Genomic DNA, 26174 nt, shown 5'->3' with positions numbered 1-26174 from the left:
GCTTACAAGGGCATAGGTGACATTTCATTGTCAATATATTATCACATCTGCATTCGTTCACTTTTTCATCAGGAGCTCTGGTGTATGAGGAGACATTGACTAGGTTAGAATTGTTTTCACTGAAGTTCAGATGAAGGAAAGGGATCTCATCGAGACTAACAAAATTCTAACTGGTCTAGACCGGGTAAATGCAAGGAGAATGTTCTCGATGGTGGTTGCATCCAGAATCAGGGGTCACAATGTGAGGATTCAGAGTAGACCATTTAGGACAGAGATGAGGAGACATTTCTTCACCCAAAGAGCGGTGAGCCTGTGGAATTGCCCCAGGAATTAGATGATGCCAAAACATTGAATGTATTTAAGGGGCAGCTAGGTATAGCACTTGGGGTAAATGGTATCAAAGATTATGGGGAGAAAGCAGTATTAGGCTCTTAAGTTGGACAATCAGCCATGATTGTGATGAATGGTGGAGCAGGCTTGCAGGGTCAAATGGCCTCCTCCTGTTCTTATTGTCTATGTTTCTATGTTTTATGCTCTTTGAGCAATATTTTAGCTGTAAATACAAAAACGAAAGTAGATAATCTAGCCATCTTTAGCACCATCCTTAACATCACATGTTATTCGAACGCTGTCTGTGCAATTGTTATCCTATCCATAGTGCCCATATTAGCATGGAACTGCGAGATAATTGAATGAAGGAGCATCAGATGTTATTAAGGCTTCTATTCATTTGTAACTTTAACCTTTATTATACAACAGGAACGGCAGAGCATGAACTTGTAGTTGGAATTACACAGGGGATGTTGGTCTCAGCAGCATCAAAACATTTACAATCATTGAAAGATGTCTTACAGTAAATCAGATCCATTGCACAAGGTTTACAAAGAGGTTGTGCCTCTATTATGCTGGCCAATGTACCTGTGCTGAAGATATTGCTCTGTATGAAGGATATCCTCACGTTCTTACTCCTCATAATACTGCAGCTGTTGCTGATCTCCATCATCCATCCTGTATTCTTGATCTATCTTCAAGTTGTCTGGAGCAGAAATGCTGGGGACCAAGTGGTGATCATTGTAGGGACAGCACTGGTACGAAGCCTCACTCATGACCTGCATAGAAACCTGATGTGGAAAGGCATTTTCATGGCTCTCAACCATACAATATTTCATGGAAGACAAACAATTGACATTCCTACAACTTTACTACATCATGATGGAACAATGGCTAGAAACTACACAGTGAGTGTTGGCCCACATCCACTAGTGATTGAAGTTTGTCCTGAACTTCCAGATGCATGTGTTTCTCATCCATCAGTGTAGCAGACGGTAATGCAGGGGCCATGGGAATGATTCCAAATTTTGAGCCTGAAAAGATTGAGGAAAAATTCTAAAGAACCAATGTGGAAAAAAACCACAGCAACTCTTCAGCAATGTCATCATTCAGCAATTGCAGCACTCACAAATAACATTTGAATAGCATTGTCCAAGCATTGTGACAAGGTGACCCCAACAGAGAGGCCAGTGTGATACCTCTGCGCAGACTCTGTGCATCATTGCCTTAGTTCATAGAAACGTTGCTCAGTCCTTTTGCAAGTGAGCAGCAGCAAATTGTATGTGTGAAGCAAATAAGGAGAACTTCTCCTCCCACCCTCAAGCCACAGTAATCTAGAAAGGCATCATTACACAAGGGTAATGGCATGGATATTTTTTATTATCCAAGGTGTGAAGTGCATAGCTGCTGCACCTTTATCAGGCTATGTAATCTTGGAAGGTGATTGCTATTTAGGCAACATTTCTGCTCACAAGCCATTATTATTGCTTCCCAATCATTAGTAGGATTGATTTGGAAAATTGAATTATGTGGTCAAGATTGTTTGTTATCCAGATTTTTAGACACCAATGCAGATCAATGTTGTGATAAAATGCCTTTGACCATTTGGATGCAAAATCAGACAGCAAGAACTTCATTTTTCTGAACTTACTATACTTTCCTAATTGACTCACTATTTTCTGCATCGATTCAGGCTGGGAAAATTCAGCCCTCATTCATTTACTGAATGATCAGATAGTTGGCACAGTAACAAAGGAATACAAGTTTAGATTTCTCTTTGAGGCATGGCTTTATCCTGGAGTTCATGAAAGATTTGTGCTAGATGGCTCAATTGGCCAAGTTTTTGACTGGTATTTATCCTTTAAATATTATTGCCAAAAACTGGCCATTATTTAGTTATTCTTAGTGGACTCTTGATGCACACAAATTGGCTGCCAGTGTTCAAGCATAATAATAATAATAAACAAAAAATAATTAATTGGTTATGAAGCACTTTGAAGTGAGGTCATGCAAATTATTTGATAAATATTTAACCTGTTCCTATTTTTCTATGCTCTTGTTTATCAAGCAGTTAGTACATTTGTCTTACACACAAATATACTTTGACAAATATGATATCTTCACAGATGCTCAAGCAGATAAAAGCTGAATTCTGTTCATCAGTGATTTATGATAAACTATTTCATCTGCATTGTACTGTTTTATCATTTCCATGCAAGTTTCTAAATGTGGGTTGAATTGTGTGGTGCTGGAAGAGCACAGCCGATCAGGCAGCATCCGAGGAGCAGGAGAATCAACATTTCGGGGTATAAGCACTATTCCTGATGAAGGGCTTATGTTTGAAACGTCGATTCTCCTACTTCTCGGATGATGCTCTGCTTTTCCTGCACCACACTCTTTGACTCTGATCTCCAGCATCTGCAGTCCTCAACTTTTCCAAGTTTCTGAATGTGTTTGGTTCATGGTTTATTTCTTGACGTATTTAAACCAGACATTTGGCACGATTGTTTACACAGGAGCAATTTAGATGCAAATCTCCAGGAAGGGAAGAGATTAAAAAAAAGAAACAAAGTGGCATTTCTAAAGTCAATACTGATTTCTTCAGTGCTATTGAAGATTGAATGCTGTTAGAAAGTTCTTCTGTACATTAGCACTTTTGCTGCATAATGCACATGCTGAAAATGACCTCTCCTGTGTTTTTTCCCTTCCCACAAGAACATAACTGGATGAGAATATGACATTTAAATCTTTTACGTTCCTGACATGACAAATAGTGCTCCAAGGCTTTTGAAAATTCAGCATCTTAATGGTTTTGGGCAGCACTTGTTATTGTCAGAAAAACAAATCAAAAGAAGCAACAGGACATGCTGGAGTTCGAAAAACGTCATGTCAAATTTAAAGATACTGGATTAAGACAGTTGAATGTTAATGCGTTGACATCTTTCTAACTTGTAAAGGTTTCACCAATCATTGCCAATATTTAAGAAAGAGGCTGTTGAATTTTTTTTCATCTCTATGTTTGAACAAGGCCACAGAGGTCTTATAGTTTCAGGGTTTGATTCCCAGTCTGGTCTGTGTAGGTTAACATTAACTGAAGTAAAAGCAATTTGAGATCTTTTTAATCAACCTGTTCAGACATGCTGTCATAGTGCCATTTAAGTTCAACAATTTACCTTTTAAAATAAGATTCACTCACACCTTGAATTAAGCTATTAAAACTCCCACTCAGGATCACTGCTCAATGTCTCTTGCTGATGTGCTTGTTTATGTGTAGACACCGAACAAAGCCAATAATGGCTTGGATTTCAATATTGCTCATGTTTATCCCTATCTTTATCATAGTAGAAAGCAACCATTCTACTTCCCACTATGAACTCAACCACTTTTGTACCAAATTTTGTTTTCCATTTTGGCAATTGTTTCTTGATATTCCACCATTTTGTTTTTCTTATGAAAAAGACAAAAATGTTGCAAATTGTCGTATACTGCAATTTAGGTTGTACAATATCAATGGGGAAATGAACAATATTCATGTTTCACATCACTGACAGTGAAAGCTGGAAAGTTTTAATTAATGTTTCTAGCAGCAACAGCATCTTGATCGTGTACTTGATTTCTATTGTTCCCTCTCACAATTAACCTTTTGAACTAATAATTTTTATGCAAAGCCCATTTTCATTTTGGATAATACTAAAGTACAATGTTTTAAAAGCCACCATTTTATTTATATTTACTTCTGTCTGGCCTTTATATTAGTAACTCAGGCACAGGAGCTAAATGACAACTGCTGATTTGTAGAACGGTCTTTCAATAAGAGAGGAAACTTCCAGTAATATTCTGCCTTTTGTGCTCCCTTCATGGCTGGAGATGAAAAATATTTATTTTGATGAAGAAAATCAAAATCATAATGGAGAAGGAAATTGAATATATGCTTTTACCTCAAAATATATCATAGGCATAATGGGTTGAAAAGACTCCTTGCTGTCATACAGTCATACAGCATAGAAATAGACCATTCAGTCCAACCAGTCCATGCTGAACGTAATCCCAAATGAAACTAGTCCCACCTGCCTGCTCCTGGCCGATATCCCACCAACCCTTTCCTGTTCATGTACTTATCCAAATGCATTTTAAACGTTGTAATTATACCCACAGTCATAACTTCCTCAGGAAGTTCATTCCACATGTGAACCTTCTGTGTAAAAAAAAACTCCCCCATGCCATTTTTAAAACCTCTCTCCTCTCTCTCACTTTAAAAATGTGCCCCCTAGTCTTGAAAGTATGCATCCTAGGACAAAGAGAACTACCATTAACACTATCTGTACCCGTCATTATTTTATGAATTTCTATAAGGTCACTTCTCAATCTCCTATGCTCCAGTGAAAAATGTCCCAGCTGATGATTTGAAGAAACATATGGATCTATTAAGCTAGGCAGTGTTTTTAATAGTGAGAACTAAAATGTAAGAAAAAAAAATCAAACTTTATTCTTCATTGTTATTATTTCTATATCAAACGTCCCAGCAATAATATATATTATTATGTTCCAGTACCTTTTACAGGACCTTCCCCAAATACTTGAATAATGGTGCAATCCATCTGGAACATGCTGACCTTAACGCTATCTCTCAAATAATTATAAAAATAAATTTCATCACTTCTATCAGATAAAGGTAACCACAGAAGTATGAAACCAAAAGAGAAAATGCTGGAAAATCTCAGCAGGTCTGGCGGCATCTGTAAGGAGAGAAAAGAGCTGACGTTTTGAGTCTAACTGACCCTTTGTCAAAGCTGTCAGTTAGACTTGAACTGTCAGCTCTTTTCTTTCCTTACAGATGCTACCAGACCTGCTGAGATTTTCCAGCATTTTCTCTTTCGGTTTCAGATTCCAGCATCTGCAGTAATTTGCTTTTTACAACAGAAGTATACCTGCAAATGCCTATTGTCCAAACTCACTTTTAAGAAGGGTCATAATTTTGAGAAGATGGAAGTATTCACGCTTGAATAAATGTTTACAGAAATAAAAAAAGGAGGAAAATTATTGAAATAATTAATTTTTATACCAAACATGACCCAGTATCAACATTGCACTGAACCAATCTAGTTTATTTATTTTAATGATGTGGAGCTGCCAGTGTTATAGAGTGATAGAGATGTTTAGCATGGAAACAGACTCTTTGGTCCAACTTGTCCATGCTGACCAGATATCCTGAATTAATCTCGTCCCATTTTCCAGCACATGGCCCATTTCCATCTAAACTCTTCCTATTCACATACCCATCCAGATGCCTTTTAGAAGTTGTAATTGTACCACTTCCTCTGGCAGATAGAGTTGGACTGGGCTGGACAAAGTCACAAGTCACACGATGCCAGGTTAGAGTCCAACAGGTTTATTTGAAATCACAAGCTTTTGGAGTGCAGCCCTTTGTCAGGTGAATCAAAAAACTTGTGATTTCAAATAAACGTGTTTGTCTATAAGTGTTGTGTCACTTCTGCCTTCGTTTATTTTGATAATCATTTGATACATTGTATATCACATTAAAGGGAATGGAGTATAAAAGTGGGAAGGTTTTGTTCAAGCTACACAAGGCACTAGTCAGACCACAACTTGAACAGTTTTGGCCCTCTTATCTAAGGAAAGAGATCCTCGATTTCCCAGCCTTGGTAAAACGACAGAGTGCATTCAACCTATCCATGCCTCTCATGATCTTATATACTCCTACAAGATCCCCTGTCATTCTCCTACACTCGAAAGAAAAAAATCCCAGCTTGTCCAACCTATCTCTTTAACTTAGACAATTGAGTCCTGGCAACATCCTTGTAAATTTCTCCTGTTCTCTTTCCACTTTAATAACATCCTTCCTATAGCAAGGTGATTAAAACTGAACACAACACTCCAAATGCAGCCTCACCAATGTCTTGTACAACTGCAACTTAACTTGCCAACTTCTCTACTCAGTGTCCCGACTGATGAAGGCCAGTGTGCCAAAAACCTTCTGCATTGCCCTGTGACTCTACTTTCAGAGAACCATGCCCCTGAACTCCAAGGTCCCTCTGTTCCACTACACTCCTTTGACATCCTACCATTTACCATGAAACTTATACCTTGATTTCACTTATAAAGATGCAATGCCTCACATTTATCTATATTAAACATCATTTGCCATTTCTCTGTCCACTTCCCCAGCAGATCAAGGTCCTGTTGCAATTTCTGAAAATCTTCCTCACTATCCTTGATACCACTGATTTTAGTGACATCTGCAAACTTACTAATCATGCCTTGTACATTCTCATCCAAATCATTAATATAGGTAACAAAACAGCAATGGGCCCAGCACTGACCCCTGAGGCACACCACTAGTCATTGACCTCCAGCCTGACAAGCATCCTTCCACTATTGCCCTCAGATTCCTGCCATCAAGCCATACAATTTGCCAGCATCCTCTGGATTTCATGTGATCTAACCTTCTAGAGCAGCCTAACAAGTTGTATCTTATCAAGGCCTTACTGAAATTAATATAGATTATGTCTATTGCCCTGCCCTCGTCAACCTGCCTGGCGACTTCATCAAAGAATTCTAACAAATTTGTGAGGCACAATCTCCAATGCACTAAGTCATGCTGACAACTCCGAATCAAACGCTTTGTCCTCTGTTGAATTCTAAACTGTTCCCATTCCTCAAGTCTGGTGTGTTTTTTTTCTAGTCAGTTTGTATGCATCTAACACAATCTCCAATTTTCTTTGTGAATGATGGTTTGTCTCCTTGTTTCATCTTACTTTCATGCCAGAAAGGGATGAACAATTGTTGCAGTTCCTCCAAGCAACTTTTGAATATTTGGCAATGCCTTTTCACCGTCATCCTGTAAAGTAACATTCCCAATCAATCATAGCCAACTTACACCTCATACAATTGTCATTGAGTTGTTGAGTCCTATAGCATGGAGAGAGGTCTATGCTGACCAAATTTTCCATCCAAGCTAACCCATTTCTTTGCACTTGGCCAATATTCTTTGAAACCTTTCCAATTCATGTATTTGTCCAAATGCTTTTTAAATGTTGTTAATGTACCATCTTAACCACTTCTACTGGCAGCTCAGTCGACATGCATTCCACCCAATGTGTAAACATATTGCCCCTCAGGTTCCCATTTATTCATTTCCCTCTAACCTTAAACTGATGCCCTCCAATCCTCGATTCCCCAACACTGGGAAAAAGACTGAGTACATTCACCTTATACTTGCCTCACATGATCGTATACACTCCTGTAAAATCCTCCATCATTCTCCTACGCTCTAAAGAAAAAAGTCTCAGCTTGTCCAACCTGTCCCTATAACTCAGACCGATGAGTCCTGACAACATCATTGATAATTTCTTCTGCACTCTTTCCGGTTTAATAACTCCCTTCCCATAGCAAGGTGACAAAAACTAAACACAATATTCCAAGTGCGGCCTCACAAACTGAATTTTAACTTTCCAACTTCTCTACTCAATGCTCTGACTGATGAAAACCAGTGACTCCACTTTTCAAGAACCCTGCACCTGAACACCAGGGTCCCTCTGTCGACTACACTCCTTCAAGGCCCTTTCATTCACCATGAAACTTCTATTTTGAATTGACTTTCCAAAATGCAAGACCTCATACTTATTTATATTAAAATCCTTTTGCATTTTTGGCCCACCTCCCTTCCCCCCCCCCCCCAACCTCCAACACACACCCCCCCTTCCCCCCACCGTCTCTCTCCCCATTTCTTCCTTTTTCCCTCATCTCTCTCTTTCTGTCCCTCCCATCTCATTTTTGCCTGTCTTTCTCACCATCTCTCCACCCCTAGGCTCTCTTTCTCCTTCCAACTCTCTCTTTCTTTCCCTGCTCTCAATTTCACCCTCGCTCTCTCCACCCCTTTCGATCTCTTTCTCTCTTCAAAGCTCACTCTCTTCCCTTCTCTCTCACTCTCCATCTCTCTTCTACCTTTTCCCCTCCTCTCTTCCCTTTCTTTCCCCTCTTTTCTATTTAGATTCAGGACCTCGTTTTCAAAATTGAACTCTGTTATTCTCTATTTTGATGAGGAATTCTATCAAATAATATCATTCATCTCCCAGGGGCCTAGCACAATTAGATTGCCAATTATTTCATTCACATTACATAATACCTGGTCAAGGATGTCCTGTTCCTTAGTTGGTTCCTCAAAGTATTGGTAAAGAAAACCATGCCTTATATTCTCCAGAAATTCCTCTTATACGTTATGGTTGCTAATTTTATTTGCTGAATCTATGTGCAGATTAAAGGCACATATTGTTACAGATGCCCTAGGATGATGGTGATAATCAATATTTTTTCATTCACTGTCTTAGTTTGCATTCATTTCAAACTGAAATAATGGATGCATTGCAAGTGATTTTATTAAGCTTGATCTAAAGGTATCCGTTGAGTACCTGTACATAGCCAGTATATCTGCTGTTTTTGCAATTTCATGCTCTTCTGATTTATAAACAAAAAGTATTCTTTTCTCCATAAATTAGATTTTCTGAATTACTTTATAATTTTGCAAAGTAGGTTGTGAAGCTATTTAATCCATTTGAGCTCATTCATCTGTAAAGACTATACAGTCCCTTTAAATACATTTTTCTTTGTATCCTCATCATTCAGAGAAAGCTTAGATTGCTTATATTTTAGTTTCATGCACAGTTTCTTATTTTAATCAGTATCACATTTCAACTGCTATTGGTTTGCCAACTTACATACTTTGTTTAGTAGAACCGAGGTAGCTCCTCCAGATTCAGCTGTCGCTCCTGATTTGGTATAATCTACAAAGCTGATCGATTTACAGTTGACGATTGATGTAAGCTGACGCACTACACAACTGGTTATTCGTATCTGTCATTTAAACCCATTTATGCACTCTTTCCCTGGGTGCTGCTCAGTCTATTCCCCTCTCCCTCTGCCTTAAGAACCCTATGGGTAAATGTGACTGGGCTTCCTGAAGCAACAACAAAAGAGGAGAACAGTATGGTTCACCTGGCTATTTTTATGTGAGCTCACCAGTTCTATTTTTAGCAGAATAAGTCACATTGTATTATGCTTCAGTGTCTTGCTTTTGATGACAGATAGTCATTGAATGGATAGGGCAAGAAGAAACAAGCCAAACCAAACTTGCCTTTAGAGAACACCTTCAAAAATCTCCGGATTTCCGAAAGTGCTTCACAGTCAATGAAATTCTTTTGAAATGTCAGCTCAATTGTAATTAAGGCCAATTCACCTAAACATAGCAATGAGATAAATGACCAATTTTTCTGTTGATTGAGAAATAAGTGTTGGCCAGAGCACCAGGCAGACTCCCTGCTATTTATCATCCCATGTGCCATGGGTCTTTTGTGGAGAACGTAAACAGAAAGCAGTTTACTGCTTCAGCGAAATTATGGCACCTCTGACAGTGCAATACTGACACTGGAAAAGCTACAGAAGACCCTATCTCAGAATTGAAAGAAAGTCTCCCTGTTCCTATTATGTTACAGTCAGTTCTGCTATAATGCGTAATTCTTCAACAAGAATTAGCTTTAATGTGACTGAAAAATTTAGACCTTTATTTGTAGAACGTGAACTTTCCTTATCTGTATTGACTATTACATGATTCTGGCCCCATTAGTTTAAATAGTGCGGCTATTATGCAATTTTCTTATAATGCAAGATCGCATGAGAACGGGACTATCACATTATATCAGAACCGACTGTATATTGATTGTCTCTCAACTGAGCATCTGTAGGATCATCTCACAAGGAATAAGTTGGTATATGTTGTGTTCCATGCTCCAATCTTGATCCTGTCTGTTTTCTCTGTTGTACAATTATAGTCACACAGCATCAAAGCAGACCTTCAGTCCAACTAGTCCACGTTGATCACCTTTCCAAATGAAACTAGTCCCACTTGTTTGTTTTTGGCCCATGTCCCTCCAAACCTTTACTATTCATGTACTTATCCAAATGTCTTTAAATGTTGTGGCTGAATCCGCATCCAAGGCTGTTCATTCCACACACAAGCCACTCTCTGCATAAAAAAGTTGCCCCTCATGTCCTTCTTAAAACTTTCACCTCTCACCTTAAAAACATGCCCCCTAGTTTTCAACTGCTCCACATTAGGGAAAAGACCCTTACTATCTCCCTTATCTATGCCCCTTATGATTTTATAAACTCTATAAGATCATTTCTCAACCTTGTACAGTCCAGTGAAAACGTTCCTTTCTTTATAACTCAACACCCCACGCTCGGCAACATCCTGGTAAATCTTTTCTGAACCCTCTCTAATCTAATAATATCCTTCATACAGAAGGGTGACCAGAACTGCACTCGATACCCCTGATGTTATTTGAACTCTTCACCCACAACACAACAGCAATTAAAATCAAATTGCCATGGAAATATGCACAGCTGTCCATGTATCACTGTGCAACCAACAGTAAATGCAATGATCTGGATGATCGTCATGCATCTGCGCTGAATAGAAGAATGCTTGAATGCAAAGTCATTAAGACTGGATGTGTTAGAACACTAATAATGGTATGCTGGTCCAAATGCCATTCTGCTATATAATGGGGATTTCTGGTGAACATTCAACATACAGTGATACAAGGTAAAGGGGAGGCCAAATTGTACTTTGCATCAATATAAATGTATGCAGTCGGCATATATTGCCTGACCTGGCAAGGCCAATGGATTTGTGGCATTGGTTGCAGGTGTGCCAGAAGGTGAATGATTCACTCTGCCTCCTACTTACCAATTGTGTTCCTATTGATGGTTAGTCTGTAGAGGAGTCCACCTCTCTGGTAAACCTCCAGTAGTGTATAGATCGCCTCATTGTTTGCTGCATTATTGTTCACAGATAACTTTTACTTGCCTGAAGATGCCAGTTTTTTTTTAAATAGGAGAGGAGATACATTCTCCATCAAATTGCTCTACATCTTTAAACATGCAGAATGAGAGATGATCTCATTGAAGCATACATCTTAAGGGGCTTAACACATTAAATGCTGAAAGGATGTTTCCCCTCATGGGAAAGCCCAGGACCAGAGGGCAGAGTCTCAGAATAAATAGTGCCAATTTAACACTGAGATAAGGAGGAATTTCTTCTTTCAGGAAGTTGAGTCTTTGGAACTGTTTTCCACAGGGGATTGTGGAGGTTGAGTCCTTGTGTATTTTAAAGACTAAAATAGATTCTTGATCAGCCAGGAAATTAAGGATTACAGGGAAAATGCAGGAAAGTGAACGGTGGAGCAGGCTTGAGGGGCTGAATGGCCTACTTCTGTTCCCACTTCTTATGGTCAATGGCAAATCACCATTTCCTATCAACATGATAAGCTAGCAATGAGAGGTGTTATTAATGTTGGAAGCTAGCTGTCTACGTGTAAATGAGATGGTGTGTAAATAACCTCCAACGTTCCTGTAGGTTTACTGCAGAAACAGCTGACTACATGCGATCTGTGCATCAGTAGGTGCCAATTAGAGACACGTTGGGAAAGTATATACTGGTTTGATGCATGGTCCTTATTGATATACCTGCTCCATCTACTTAACACTAAACTTTTCCAACTTGCTTTACTTTATTTTAATACCTTGGGGTGAATTTCTGATTTATTCGCCATATGATGTTGTATACGTTAAATGAATAGATGAAAATGGTGCAAGCCAAGAATTGTTTGCTAATTTTCATGCCTGAATTCCTGAGATATTCTCTGACATGCAGTAATCTGTACCTAAATCATAAAGTTGTGTCTGCTACATATAATCCACACATTTTACGATCTGCATTATAATGCTTCAAATTTGTTCAAGTGCATGCCATGTTTTGATTAAACAATAACTTATTAGCGGTTAGTAAGAAAGCCCTACCATTACATGGATAATTATTGATGACATGTAGTTTTAGAATACTTGTATTCTACCTCCCCTGTAATCCTATCAATGGTTGAAGTAGTTTTTTTTAGATTACTTACGAGTGTGGAAACAGGCCCTTCGGCCCAACAAGTCCACACCGACCCACCGAAGCGCACCAACCCAGATCCATTCCCCTACATTTACCCTTGCACAGAACACTACGGACAATTTAGCATGGCCAATCACCTAACCTGCACATTTTTGGACTGTGGGAGGACATCGGAGCACACGGAGGAAACCCATGAAGACACGGAGAGAATGCACAAACTCCACACAGTCAGTCGCCTGAGGCGGGAATTGAACCTGGGTCTCTGGTGCTGAGGCAGCAGTGCTAACCACTGTGCCACCGTTTTATCCTTAATTCAGTGCTAACCTTCCTCTGGAAAGCAACCTTCTCATTGAATTTATTTCCTCAGATCATTGTTTAACTCAGTATAACTTCGAATTAACTCTAATATTGACAACTTATGAATACATGAAGATGAGAATGATTATGAGATGATGAAGGGAAATTTGCAACTGCTCGAATATTAATCCGATGCACAATGGTAAATCCAATTTGTTTGGGTGCACATAATTACCTGAATCTTTACAGAGCATAATGTTCATTCATGATGTGCTGCCCACCCACTTCTAGAGTTGATATTACATGATGGTAGCTGACATCTCAATCTGAGTTTTCAAGACATAGAAAGTTAATCATTTATTTATGTCTATGGCTGAGGTATCATAGGGATGGTGTATCCAACACAGGTACAAATCACAGAATTGGGTACAGCTCAGAAGATCATTTGGTCCATAGTGTCAATTCTTGATCTTTTGAATGACCAACCCACATAGTGCCATTCATCTACCTTCTCATGTAACTCTACATATTATTTTGTCTCAGATAGTAGTCTAATTCCCATCTGAATGTTTCAGTTGAATTTTGGCTCCACTACACTTCTCAGGGAACACATTTCAAATGTGAACTTTTCACTATGTAAAAGATTTTTCTCATGATACTTTTGCCTCTTTTGCCATTACTTTAAATCTGGCTCCTCTTGTTCTCAAGTCTTTTAAGAATAGGAAAAGTTTCTCTCTGCCTACCTTTTCCAAATGCCCTAATGGTTTTGACTACCTCAATGAAATCTCCTTCCACCCTTCTTTTCTGCAAGAAAATAAGTCCTAACTTGTCCAGTCAACTTTCATAATGTAAGTTCCTCATACCTGCTATTATTCTATGCTCTCTCTTCAGTATCTTCACATCCTTCCCCTAAAATAGTACCCAGAACTGGATCCAATGTTCCAATTATTCAATAGTGGTCGAAGAAGATGGCTTGTCATCATTTTCTCAAGGATAATTAGAGATAGGAAATAAAATGTTGGCCCATTGACATTCACATCCCATGAGAGAATTTTGAACATTTTTCTTAAAAAGAATGTTTAAAATGTTCATCAAGGATTTGTTAATAGTTTAGATGAGGAAGGGGCAGACACTCATGTGGAGCATACAACATAAATTGCTACTAGTTTGAGTGAAAAAATACATTTTCTGAGTTAGAGATTCATTGGAATCTTATCACATCTGACAAGGTCAATTGGATGGGAAAGAAATAGCTTTAAAAGTGAAATTGATCAAGTTTCCATGCAGAAAACAAGTTATATTACACTGAATACAGGACATTTACACAGTTTGCTAAAATATAGTTTGGACAATGCATTAAATTGCACTACATTGATGGTAAAATGAAACTATTTCACCCTGTCTTGACTTGTCTAGTAAAACTGGTCATAAAAGATTTGTGATATGAACTGAATTTTAATGGAAAGTGATGGATCATAAAATTTTAAAAACAGAAGTAACTGAAAAAGTAAACCAAACTAGCTTGTAGAAAACAAAAATAAATGAAGAGAAACCAGAAATTGAGGGAAACAGAATGTGAATTACGTGACATTTTCCTGCTATCACTACTTCCATTTTCATAAAAGAAAACAGATCTGTTTATAATTGTTTATTTTAGAAAGCGCATGTGCAACACTACACTGGCTCTTGTCAAAATGATGAAATGGAAATAAAAGATGACATAGTGGGTGCAGTGTTCCTTACAAAGTTCATTAATATGTAGAACACTCTTTATATGCTTACAAACGAAGGGGCTTTCCTTGAATTTCATTCAGATTCCTCGGGGACAGATCAAACTGACTTTTTTTCTTTGAGATTCATTCTGAAATATTCTGGGAAATTGTTGGGATTACAGTTTTTTTTAACATTTGTACAACTTCAGGAAGTCCAGAGGACATAAATCAATGAAACAGATATTTGGAAGGCAGAGTTTGACTTCAGAATAAAGATGATATTGCTGAAAGGGCAAAATGAGAGCATTGCAGCAAAATATCTTCACAAAATATTCAATCCTGCTCTTGCTGTGAAATTCAGCACTCAGTGTAGTAAGACAGTTGCTAATGTTATTTTTTTTTGTTTTATGTCATTTTCATTTACCTAGACTTATTAAATCCACACATCATGAAAACTTTTCTACAGCCTGAGGGTAGCTTTCCATTTTTGGTACAATCGGGAAATTAGGTGCAAATTGTGGTTGAAATTGTGCTAGTTAGGTTATAGTTCAAATTTCCACTAAAATTCATTTGTTTAATCACAAACATAAAAATCTTTGTGGAGCAGCACAGTTTCAGTGAAATTGAACATAATAGGTTTTCTTTTCATTAAGATAAATTCAGTGGTGTATTTAACACGTTACATGGTTCAGTTTTACAAATGCCATTGAAAATTAGTTTATCAGAAGAATAAACATTTACAAGTTTGGCTGCTTCTCTAACTGACAATAATACTGATTTTAAAATAACTTCTAAAAAAAATTATACTGTATACTGAACTATTTACAAGATTCATTCAGTATACATGAGATGTTTAGTAAACTAAATATGGAAACCTTTATCTGTAAATGTGCCGATCAATATTGAAGAAACTATGTTCAATTTGAAAAATTCCTCTCATAGTTACAAATTAACACAAGTTGTGAAAGTTCATAATTTAAATCAGGGAATGTGGTCAGTTTTGTTGTTTGGTCCATCTTTGGGCAAAAATGTTTTAAACTCAACACTAAAAATCCTGAACACTTGATCCACACTTGACATAAGTCTAAACTTTTGCAATCATTTGCTCTTATTTTGCTAATTTGACCTGGACAGCACCGATAAAACTAAAACAAACTTAGTTCACCCACTATATTTCCATTTTCAATTTGGCTTAAAAGATATTACAGAAATTCAATTACCTTAGGAATAATCATTTAATAAGACAGAACTTGAGTATTGCTGGAAGAAACACATTTTGTCAAAGACTTTTTTTCTTGCATTCATCAGAACAATTCACAAGAAATATTGAAGTAAAGGGAAAGCAATTTGTATATGGTGTAAGAAGGAAGTTATGATGTTTTAGCAAATTAACTCTGATTTGTAGAGTCATTGCCATGGAGAATGTGCCAGCTAATAATGACTGGCAGTTAACTGTCAAGGTTTGTTTAAATTTTAACAAATTTAAAATTGAGTCTGATTGAATTATTGCCCTGAGCAATGATTGTCATTGTGACAAACGTATGATAAATTCTCATTGCAGATATGAAAGAATAAACTAATGTCTTTAAAAAGTTATTTTGGGTAAAGGATTGCAGGTAAAGCTCACAGCTGGAGGTCAAAAAAACAGATATTCCTTCAGAAGAACTTACACAATTTTGATGTACGGAGCTGTTCAAATATGAAAAATCAAAGTTTAAAAATGAAGCTAATTCATCTCACTTCTCATCATCTTGTGTGTGGGGTATAAACAAAAACTCATGGGTCATGGATATTGTCCAATTCACAATTAGGACATGATGTGGCTCTTAGCTCATTCATCATGCTAGGTCATTCACAGACCAACATAAACATCTGATAGGCATTTATGTATCCTGTATTCCAACATATGGATTTAACCAATGCTCCAAATCATGCAGAATCCAAATGTATCTTACAGTATTTTGCAGTAGATACTAGTAACAGATGAACTATGTTAAAACACCGAAATTAGGTATGAGCACTATATTACTGCATAAAACGGGATCATAAACATAGACTCAATTTAATTTATCAACACAATGTGTGTATAACTAGCACATTTTCTACAGTAAATACAGTTGCATAATGAATGAGTATTAGTTCTCTAATACATCATGAAGTTAGTCAACAGCACAATTCACAACAGCAGTAAAAAGCAAAAATTCAATTTGCACCTGCAGTCAAACAAATGTATTGAATGAACCAGTTCTAAGTGTCTGTGTTTGTAGTGTCAGACTCAATTTTCCAGTGATACAATACAGACATGTGCAAAGGAAATGAACATATGGGAACCTGGCTGTCTAACAAACATAGTTCTGTTTCGCAGCAAGAGAGAGGCCTGAAGATGAGTAATCTCAGGAAACAGGCTGTGTGGGTCTCAGATTACAGGCAATCTGCCGGCAATCAGAAATTACAAAGTAAATAGGGAATGGCAGAGGCTGCCCAGTTTTGCTCAGCGTAGGAATCCCCTCTGAAGTGAAATTGGTAACATAGTAATTTCATAATCTAACCAAATTGAAAACAAAAGAATATCTGATAAATTGAAAAAAATGTTGACATTTCAAGGTCAGGAAAAAAAAATAGACGCGGCTTGTGTAACCTGGGAGCATGTTGATTTAAAGAATACCCTTTCCCTCATCCAACTGATTGATGCAAACCTCATCTCTGAACACAATAAGAAAAAGTACTGTATATACCTGTGACTATTAACCATAAAGTATGGAGCATATTTGTAAGGCTAGAATTATGCTCTGTGTTACTCCTGCCTGTGACTTGCCTTCCAACTCACTTTATTGTATGATCTTTTGCACTCCTGGCAATTTGTTTTGATGTTAGAAGAGAGCAGACATATCCATGTTCTCGCAATCTTAAAACGGCTAATTGCTAAGTTTACGAAGTGCCTGTGTGCTTGTTAAACATGGTTTCACAGCGGACTGCAGTTCTAATCCATTCAGAGCCAACCCCATATACGAAGGAGTGTCTGCTGCTTGCATTGAATGCATTTGAGATTAAAAGTTGGTCCTGATTCATCAGGTATACTGCCACTTTTATAGTCATGCACAAATTAATACATTGCGATATGTTAATTATCTTATTTCATTTCTTGTGTATTCAATCTGATTTCATCAGGAAAGATAGTTGGATGATTGAGGGCATACAAAAAAGGCATTTTAGTAGAAAAGTTCAACAAAAACTAATGGTGCTTCTATTGTGCAAAATTATTTTAATGTGAACATTCTACAAAGAAAATAACCTTCTTTCTAAATGTCACAGTTTTATTCTTTTAAAGGTAGCAAGTGTCAACAATTCTCAGTAAATAACTGATGAAAGCAACTCTGAGACGGTTTTAGTACACCAAGCATTTGATAGCACACTGACTTTTCCTTTCAGGTTCGGCATGTGAGTGGAGAAATCTCTGGCTTCATGACCCTGACCATTTGAAATGGCTTACCACACTCCACATTTTCATCAGGGGAGTGCAAACTGGATAGTGAGTTGAACCTGGGAAGAGCCAAGGATGGAGCCAGTGCTTGAGGCAGGCTGGTCAGAAGCCTATTTTGGGGCTCCAGCACTGAGTTAAAAAATTTAATTGAAAGAATAAAACATTCCTCCAGACCTTATTCCTTTCACTCCAACACTGCCCTTCCTCCCTATGTCCCATTCCATGCTAACCCATGCTATGTAATGATTTGCAGATGCCGGTGTTGGATTGGGGTGTACAAAGTTAAAAATCACACAACACCAGGTTATAGGCCAACAGGTTTAATTGGAAGCACACTAGCTTTCGGAGTGACGTTCCTTCATCAGGTGATTGTGCTCCACAGTCGTGTCGCTCCGAAAGCTAGTGTGCTTCCAATTAAACCTGTTGGACTATAACCTGGTGTTGTGTGATCTCACATGCTCTGTAGCTCTTATGCCAGCCTACACCTCTCTATTGGCTTCTATAATCTCCATGCCAACTTGGTGCCTAAACGATTCCTATCTTTTTACTATTCATTGACTCTGACAACTCACATAATCTTCATTAATACTCAAGCACACAGGCGAAAAAATGAATTTCTAATGCGTACAGTGCAATATTGAACATTACATTATATTATGAAAAATACTTTCAGTTATATATTGAAAAAAATGATGTGATTGACAGTTTGTGACACTTTTTGACATTTCTAAGGGGTTTATACAACTTTTCTGCACAATATTCTCCACAATTAAGATGGACATCCGAGTCATTGCCCAGGAGCTTTGCCTTTCCCTCATCTTCAGATAATACCTGAAACTCCTTGCAAAAGAATCTCTGGATCCTATCCAAGGTTATCCTGAGACCATGTCCACACAGAGGTACCTGACCTCTTCAAAGGCTGTACTCGGGCTTTCCTAATGAAATGCTCAGAGATCAGACCTTCTAACCAAGTCTAAACTGTACGCTCTGGGCTTCACACTGCAGGGATGGAAGAACTTGACTTAATTGAAGGAAACTGACTAATTAAATGGCTGTCTGCCTCCACAAATGTGCATAAACAAACTATAGAGTGCCTCCAAATTCCCCCCGACTCCCATAATCCACACATAAACAGATTTGGTGCAGTTCTTAGCATTTCCAAGATATTCCACCACTTTTGCCAAAATTGAGAAGCCCTCCATTGCAGCAGAAATCTGGGTCACTCTGTGTGCTGAAACTAATCCATAGACATGAGTAACAGTTGAGGCTTAATGAGGTTATTCCGGCCTGGGTAATTAGGCAATAAATGCTACCCACCCCAACCCCCCAAGTGTATATCCTGAATAAATCAATAAAAGAAAAATCCCATTGCACTTAAAAATCATAGCAGTAATTTGTAAAGTCTAATTTACTGAAGAACAGTTGACTGCACCCCTCAAAACTTCACTCAATGCACATATACTTCTGATACAGGCTAATTCCTATTCCAGTATAAAGTACAAGTATGTTGTTTGCATTTGTCAGTTGTAATATTGAATAGTTCTAATTTGAATTATTATTTGGTGATTTAGAACATGAGTATTTTTTTAAAAAGGACACATTTTGTTCAAGCTTTTCATCTTGCACTCTTCAGGACAATTCACAAGAGTACCAATGTAGGAGAAAACCAACATTTCTATTGAGAGGAAAATGCTGATTAGTTTGCAAATGGACTCTGATTGTTAGAAGCATTGCCAGGGACTATGCACTCACTGATTGATAGTTAGCTGCCAGGCTTCATGAATATGTTAAAGGGGAAGGGATATTTACTAAATTCATAATTCTCTATTCCTGACTATCCAGCCAAAACCTGTCCACTAAAGACAACAAATCCTTCAAAGCAAGCCTAGATGATCAAATGAATACATAATATGGCATTAAGAATGACATGTCTGAATTTCACATGTAGTATAAATGTCTGGCAGCATTGTAAGGCCTCAAGGCCTGCCGAGAAGTGCCTATGAATAATTCCCAGAAAGAGACTGGAGTAGTCATCCTTAACAAGTACACATATATCCATAAAATACACACCATCCTTAATAGTGGGGGACGAATTCATATCCATTGGACTTCCCGGTCAGCAAGACTGGACAGTTTTAACCGAAAACAAGCCATAAAAGTAGTTGGTAGACTTGTATAAGAGTAATGAGATACTGGACAATATACATAGTTTAATTCATCCTCACAACTCACTGCATCCATGTATATATGGGCTGTCTAAAACACACAAAAGCAGCCTTTTTATGTCCTACCTTAACTGTGACTGGTTCTGCAAAACATGAACTGAACAAATGGCTAGGTGAGTTGCAATAGGCAAAAAAAAAACCCTGCAGATGCTGGAAAAGCAGGCGACTGGAAGAACACAGTAAGCCAGGCAGTATCAGAAGGTGGAGAAGTTAACGTTTCGGGTATAACCCTTCTTCAGTTGCTATAACCAGTTTTGAACAGGTTTTCCACTAACATGGTGAAGGATTACATAGTATTTCTAAATATCATACAGGGCTTGCATATTGATAGCAATGTACTTGACATTGCTAGCTTATTCACCAATTTACTCCTCATGGAATCCATAGACATCTGCATTGCAGTACTCCGTCGTGGCAAACTCAACCTGTCATCATTGTATGAACCAGTATTCATTGAAACTATGAATTCAGCAGCTAAAGTTATTTGAGTTCTGCTTCAATGACACTATTTGTGTCAAAATGGATTGTGTTGCCATAGGATCCTCATGAGGCTGAATTGACAAATATCTTTCTTGGATTCCATGAGAAATGTGTATTCAACGGCAAGTCACCTAACCTCCTACTACTTGCACATTTTCTGTATGTAGATGATATGTTTGATATATGTGAATCTGCAGCTTCATGTATGAATTGCCTTATGCCTGTCCTGTGCTCAAATTGACATTTGAAATGAAACAATCAGATCAGCCCCCTTTTCTTGATGTTTGAGTCAGGTTCTCTACGACTGTCTACTGCAAACATACTTTCACTGCCCAGAATATACAGTAAATTTTTACAGTTCCACACACTAAAGTTTAGCCTTATTGGCAACCTAGTAAACAGGGTCCACGTTATTGTACACCTTGCAAGTTTGATGCTGCAATAGAGCATATCAAAGCCATCCTTTGTGACAATGTCTACCCCAATCAGATTATTTCCCCTCATATATCATGCAAACTCATGAAGGTTTAAAGCCCCTAAGGCCTCTAGGTCCTGAATTATGGCCAGTCTATCCAGATTACCTTTAAAGGGTAAGTTACCTAACAGGTTTGTGCAACAAGTGAAGCTAGCTGTTTCACCCTGCTACTATACAATAGTAGCACAAGTGATGGTCAGCACCAACAGGCAATCTAAAAAGGCATTCTGCATCTCACATTAATGATGAATGTGGTATTTCAATTTCAGTGCCGGTGTGAAGCCAGGTATGCAAGCCATATGTCCCAAAGGCTGGTGAATGATATCAAACAGCATATTCTTTTGGCTGTTCACAAATTGCAAGATACTGAATGCACTCTGCTAAAATTATAATACATTATGCAACATTGGAGGTGGTTGTCCATTTGGACAATATTTACTTGATAATTTTCTGGAGTATGCATAGAATTTCACTGACAACCAATTTAGATTCATTAGTCAGGCTTGCAGTGCGGTATGCTTGTGTGCACCAGAAGCTGCGGATGTGAATGAGTGTTTTAATTCAGCAAAATAGATGAAAGCCATTTTCTGGTTCACTTCTCAAGACAAATGAAAAATTAGAGTCAAACTACTTTGGGTTAAATTTTCAATTAAATGCAAGTTAACTGTCACCCAACATGAATATATATATTTTCCAGGCCACACTGTTATCAAAGTGAGCCTAGGGAAGGGAAAGATGCTATACATATGTAAATTTATTAAATAGCATGGCAGGTCCAAAAATTGGTCAAATAAGTATAGATAACTATAAATAGAGGCTTAAAGTTATGGGGATGTATATTTAAAAAACACTGGTTGTGTCAATAGATATATTGTGTCCAATTCTGGGCACAACAGAATTGAAACATGAATGTTTGAGAGATTGTGAAGTAAGATTTATAAGAATTTCCTGAGATGGGTGACTCTGAATGTTTTTCATTTGCAGGATATGGACAACACTGGCTAGGCTGGCATTGTCTCCCATCACTGATTATGCTTGAGGAGATATTGATATGCTGCCTTCTTGAACAGATGCAGACTTGGGGTATAGGTACACCTATAGTATTGTAGGGAGGGATTTCCAGAGATGGAATGATCTATTTCCAAGTCAAGATGGATTGTAGCTTGGAAGGGAAATTGGAGGTGGCGGTGTTTCCATATATCTGCTGCCTCTATCCTTCTAGGTAGAAGTGGTTGTGTGTTTGGAAGGTGTTGGCGAGGGGGTGTCAAGATGAATTTCTGCAGTGCTTTTTGGAGTTGGTAGACATTACTGCTTGTGAGCATTGTTGCTGGAGAAAGTCAATTGAATGTGAATGTAATGCCAATCAAGTGGGTAGTTCTCTGCCCAGGATCACGTTAAGCTTCTTCAGTGATGTTTGAGCTGTACTCATCCAGGAGATGGTGACTATTCCATTGCAGTCCTCACTTGTGACTTGTAGTTACTGGACAGGCTTTGGGGAGTCAGGGGGTGAGTTACTCATTGCAGGATTCCTAGACTTTGACCTGCTCATGTAGTACAGTATTTACATATCTAATCAATGCCATTTCTGGCCAAAGATAACCCCAGAGTGTTGATACTGGAGTATAAAATGGATCACATATTCAACACTTCTGCCTGAAGATTGTTAAAAATGCTTCAGCCTTATCTATTGCACTGAGGTGCAGGGCTCGATTATCATTGAGAATGGGGATATTTGGAGACCCTCCTCCTGCAGTGAATTGTTTAATTGTTTATTTATCACCATTCACAACTGAATGTAGTAGGACTGCGGAGCTTAGATTTGATCCATTGGTTGTAGAATCAGTTAGGTTTGTCAATCGCTTGCGAACTGTGGTGTGGCCTTATGTTGTAGCTTTGCATGGTTGGCGCCTCATTTGTATGTATGCTTGCTGTTGCTCCTGTCATGGCCTCCTACACACTTCATTAAATCAAGTTTGATGCCTTGGTTTGATGGTAATGTAGAGAGGTGCACATGCCAGGACATAAGGTTGCAGATTGAGTTTGAGTACAATTCTACTGTTGCTGATGATTCCCAGATTCTCATCAATGCCCGGTCAGGTGCTTCTCAATTTGTTGGCAATCAGATCTATTTGGCATAAGGGCAACTGGGGGTATCCTCAAAGTGAAGACAGGTCTGTATGATAGTCACTTGACTGTGTGGAGTTTACGCATTCTCCCCATGTCTGTGTGGGTTTCCTCTGTGTGCTCTGGTTTCCTCCCACAGTCCAAAAATGTGCAGATGAGGTGAATTGGCCACTCTAAATTGTCTGTCGAGTTAGGTGGAGGGTTAAATGTAGGGGAATGGGTCTGGATGTGTTGCGCTTTGTGGGCTCGGTGTGGACTTGTTGGGCCAAAGGGCCTGTTTCCACACTAAGTAATTAATCTGTAAGTAATCTAATCTGATACTACCACGGCATTTGTGACAAGCAGATTGGTGAGGAAGAGGAAATATGCTTTCTATTCTTGATTGTTCCCTCACCACATGCTGCAGACCCAAACCAGCACTGAACGTTCTTTAGGACTCAATCACCTTTGTTAGTAGCAGTGCTATCCAGTCACCCTAAGTGATTGACATTTAAGTCCTACATCCAGAGTACATTCTGCACCCCTGCCACCCACACTCAGTATTTCATCCAAGTAATGTTCAACATAATTGAGAATTTTGGTTTCCTAATTTATTGCAGTTCTAGATGCTTGAAACTGTTAAGTTCCTGGGTGAGGATGGGTTCAATTATTTACCAAGGTTGGTTCTGGCTTGTTTCATTTTAAAAGAATCTGTCTTGGATATACCTTTCTCCCAGACCCAAATAAACCTTTATTTTAAAAAAAGAGCCAATTTAAGTAGGGTTTCTGGGGTGAACAGAGAGTGAAGACAGTGAGTGAACATCCATTGAATGTATAATCAACTGTTGGCATGACCTTTCTCCAAAAAAAAATTCAGTAATTAACATCTAATGCATCCCTGGGTGATCTGAGGTTCGGATCCGTGATCATGACAAGGTGTAAGCCAAAGAACCAATAGCAATATAAAGAAAGACATTTTCTATCTGCGAGTCTTTACAAACAGGAATGCACTGCCTGAGAGAATGTGAAGTGGATTAACTTGTATCCCATAAAAGGGAATTAGAAAGAACTTGAAGAGTAAGAATCTGCAGGTCCACAGGGAATAGATGGGAGAGTGGACTGGCTGAATTGACATTGCAAATAAATCAATGGGCTGAATGGCCTCCCTTTGTGATGTAAACATTTGATTCAGGAGTGCAGCCTCAGTGCTCCGGTCTATTCAGTGATCAGTGTGAGGACTCACAATTGTTCTATTGCTCCTGTTACTAAGTTGCACCTGTGGAAAGCTGCTTGTCCACATCCTAAACTGGAAATCCCGCAGCCATGGCTTAACCACTTAAGGCTCAATTTTAATCACTATTTGGCAGCCTCCCGAGCTCTATGTGTGGTCTTTTCATTTTCTGATCTGATTCTGAATTGTTTTGTATTTCTCATCTTACTCTTCTAACCACTATTAGTGAATGCAGTTCCACATTCTCTAGAACTGCCACATTATGGGTAGAATCTTTCAATTGCAGGTTGGGACCATCAGCATTGTTGGCAGTGCACTCGCTGATCTTCCAGAGGTGGTTACTTATCTGCTTTCTTCAGTATCTGGTATTCAATGAAGAATGGAAGGTGGATTCCTAAACCTTTAGAGTCATCTGAGACAGACACTGCCCCTCTTGGATTCACAACATAAGCATCCTCTACTTGAATCACCTTCTACAGGCATTTATTTTAACCTACAGCTATAAGCCTCAAGTAACTTCAGCTCCACGGGTGAATATTAAATATAGAAGACCTTATGTGGCCCCTGGAAAGCCAACATCAGATCATCTGTAGGCACCTGTGAAGTGAAACTTGGACATTAGATTCTTTTGTGGGTGGTATGGTGACACAGTGGTTAGCACTACTGCCTCACAGCACCAGAGACCCAGGTTCAATTCCTGCCTCAGGCAACTCTGTGTGGAGTTTACACATTGTCTGCGTGGGTTGCCTTCGGGTGCTCCGGTTTCTTCCCACAATCCAAAAACGTGCAGGTTAGGTGAATTGGCCATGCTAAATTGTCCCTAGCGTTAGGTGAAGGAGGACTGGATCTGGGTGGGTTGCGGGTCGGTGTGGACTTGTTGGGTCTAAAGGGCCTGTTTCCACACTGTAATCTAATCATTTTTCTTTTCTCTTACTCACATCTCTTCTAAAGTAAATTCTGATGTGCTATGATGTGAAAGGTCCTTTCTAAAACAGTGTTACTAAACTTCTATAACTTCCACTACAGCAAAGGGGGCACACAGGATGGCAGCAGAAAAACTTGACAAATGCTTTACAACATTCTGTCTTGACTACGTAGACCTTTGACCCATTTATGCAGCAACTTACTTCACTCTGCTTTTCATTCATTTATTCTTTTTTTTTTAACTCTCTTTCTGTCTCATGCTTTCTTTCTCTGTTTTTTTTGTCCTTTTTCATTCTTTCTATCCCTCTATTTCACATTACTATGCACCTAATTAAAATCTTGCATGAAATGCATCCGATCCATTTCAAAGTATATCTCACAACTGCACCTGGTAGCTCAAATATTATGTTCCTAAAAGTTCCTATAAATCACAATAAACAATTAGGAAACCTGCTAATGAACAAGTTGCATCATTAAAAAGAGGATAAAAATGAGAAAGCAAGGCAGTGATTTCCTGCTAGTTTCACTTAACCTTTCTCAAAGTATTACAACCAGGAGGTCAATGAACCATTGCCTTTGGATCAACATCAGAAAGGAAGTAATTATGGCTTAAATTTTAAACCAATTAAAAATCACTTCAACACTATCCAGTTACTTCACTGCCTGTCACCACACCTCTTGCCAACATTCCCTAAATCTCCTGACTTATATCAGTGGCACAGGAGCTGCACAATTTGCCGATCATCAGGATTTCATCAACTGTAGATGCATTGTAAATAATCATTAACCTGACAAATTATATACAGATATCATCAGAACGCCAGGGATTTGCTCTCTTGCCACACAGCAGACAATCAAGATCCCTTTCGGATTACCCTTACGCTGACAGAAGCTGTCAGTAATGAGATATATATTTTCCCCTCACCTAAAGATAATGCATTAATA

The 26174-nt window shown here is 38.4% G+C and overlaps 1 long non-coding RNA gene across 1 annotated transcript in view; it reads right to left on the bottom strand.

Annotated features, from left to right (window-relative positions):
• Positions 1–749: 749 nt before the first annotated feature.
• Positions 750–26174, bottom strand: part of LOC132830971 (uncharacterized) — a 166156-nt gene continuing 140731 nt past the window's right edge. The window contains exon 3 of the long non-coding RNA XR_009646462.1: positions 750–1364. This is a non-coding gene — a long non-coding RNA (uncharacterized LOC132830971). The remainder of the gene's footprint in view (positions 1365–26174) is intronic.

This window comes from Hemiscyllium ocellatum, chromosome 32 (assembly GCF_020745735.1).
Source record: "Hemiscyllium ocellatum isolate sHemOce1 chromosome 32, sHemOce1.pat.X.cur, whole genome shotgun sequence".
Lineage (NCBI taxonomy): Eukaryota > Metazoa > Chordata > Chondrichthyes > Orectolobiformes > Hemiscylliidae > Hemiscyllium > Hemiscyllium ocellatum.
The sequence above is the reverse complement of the archived record's forward strand: the minus strand, read 5'-3'. Positions and strand labels throughout refer to the sequence as shown.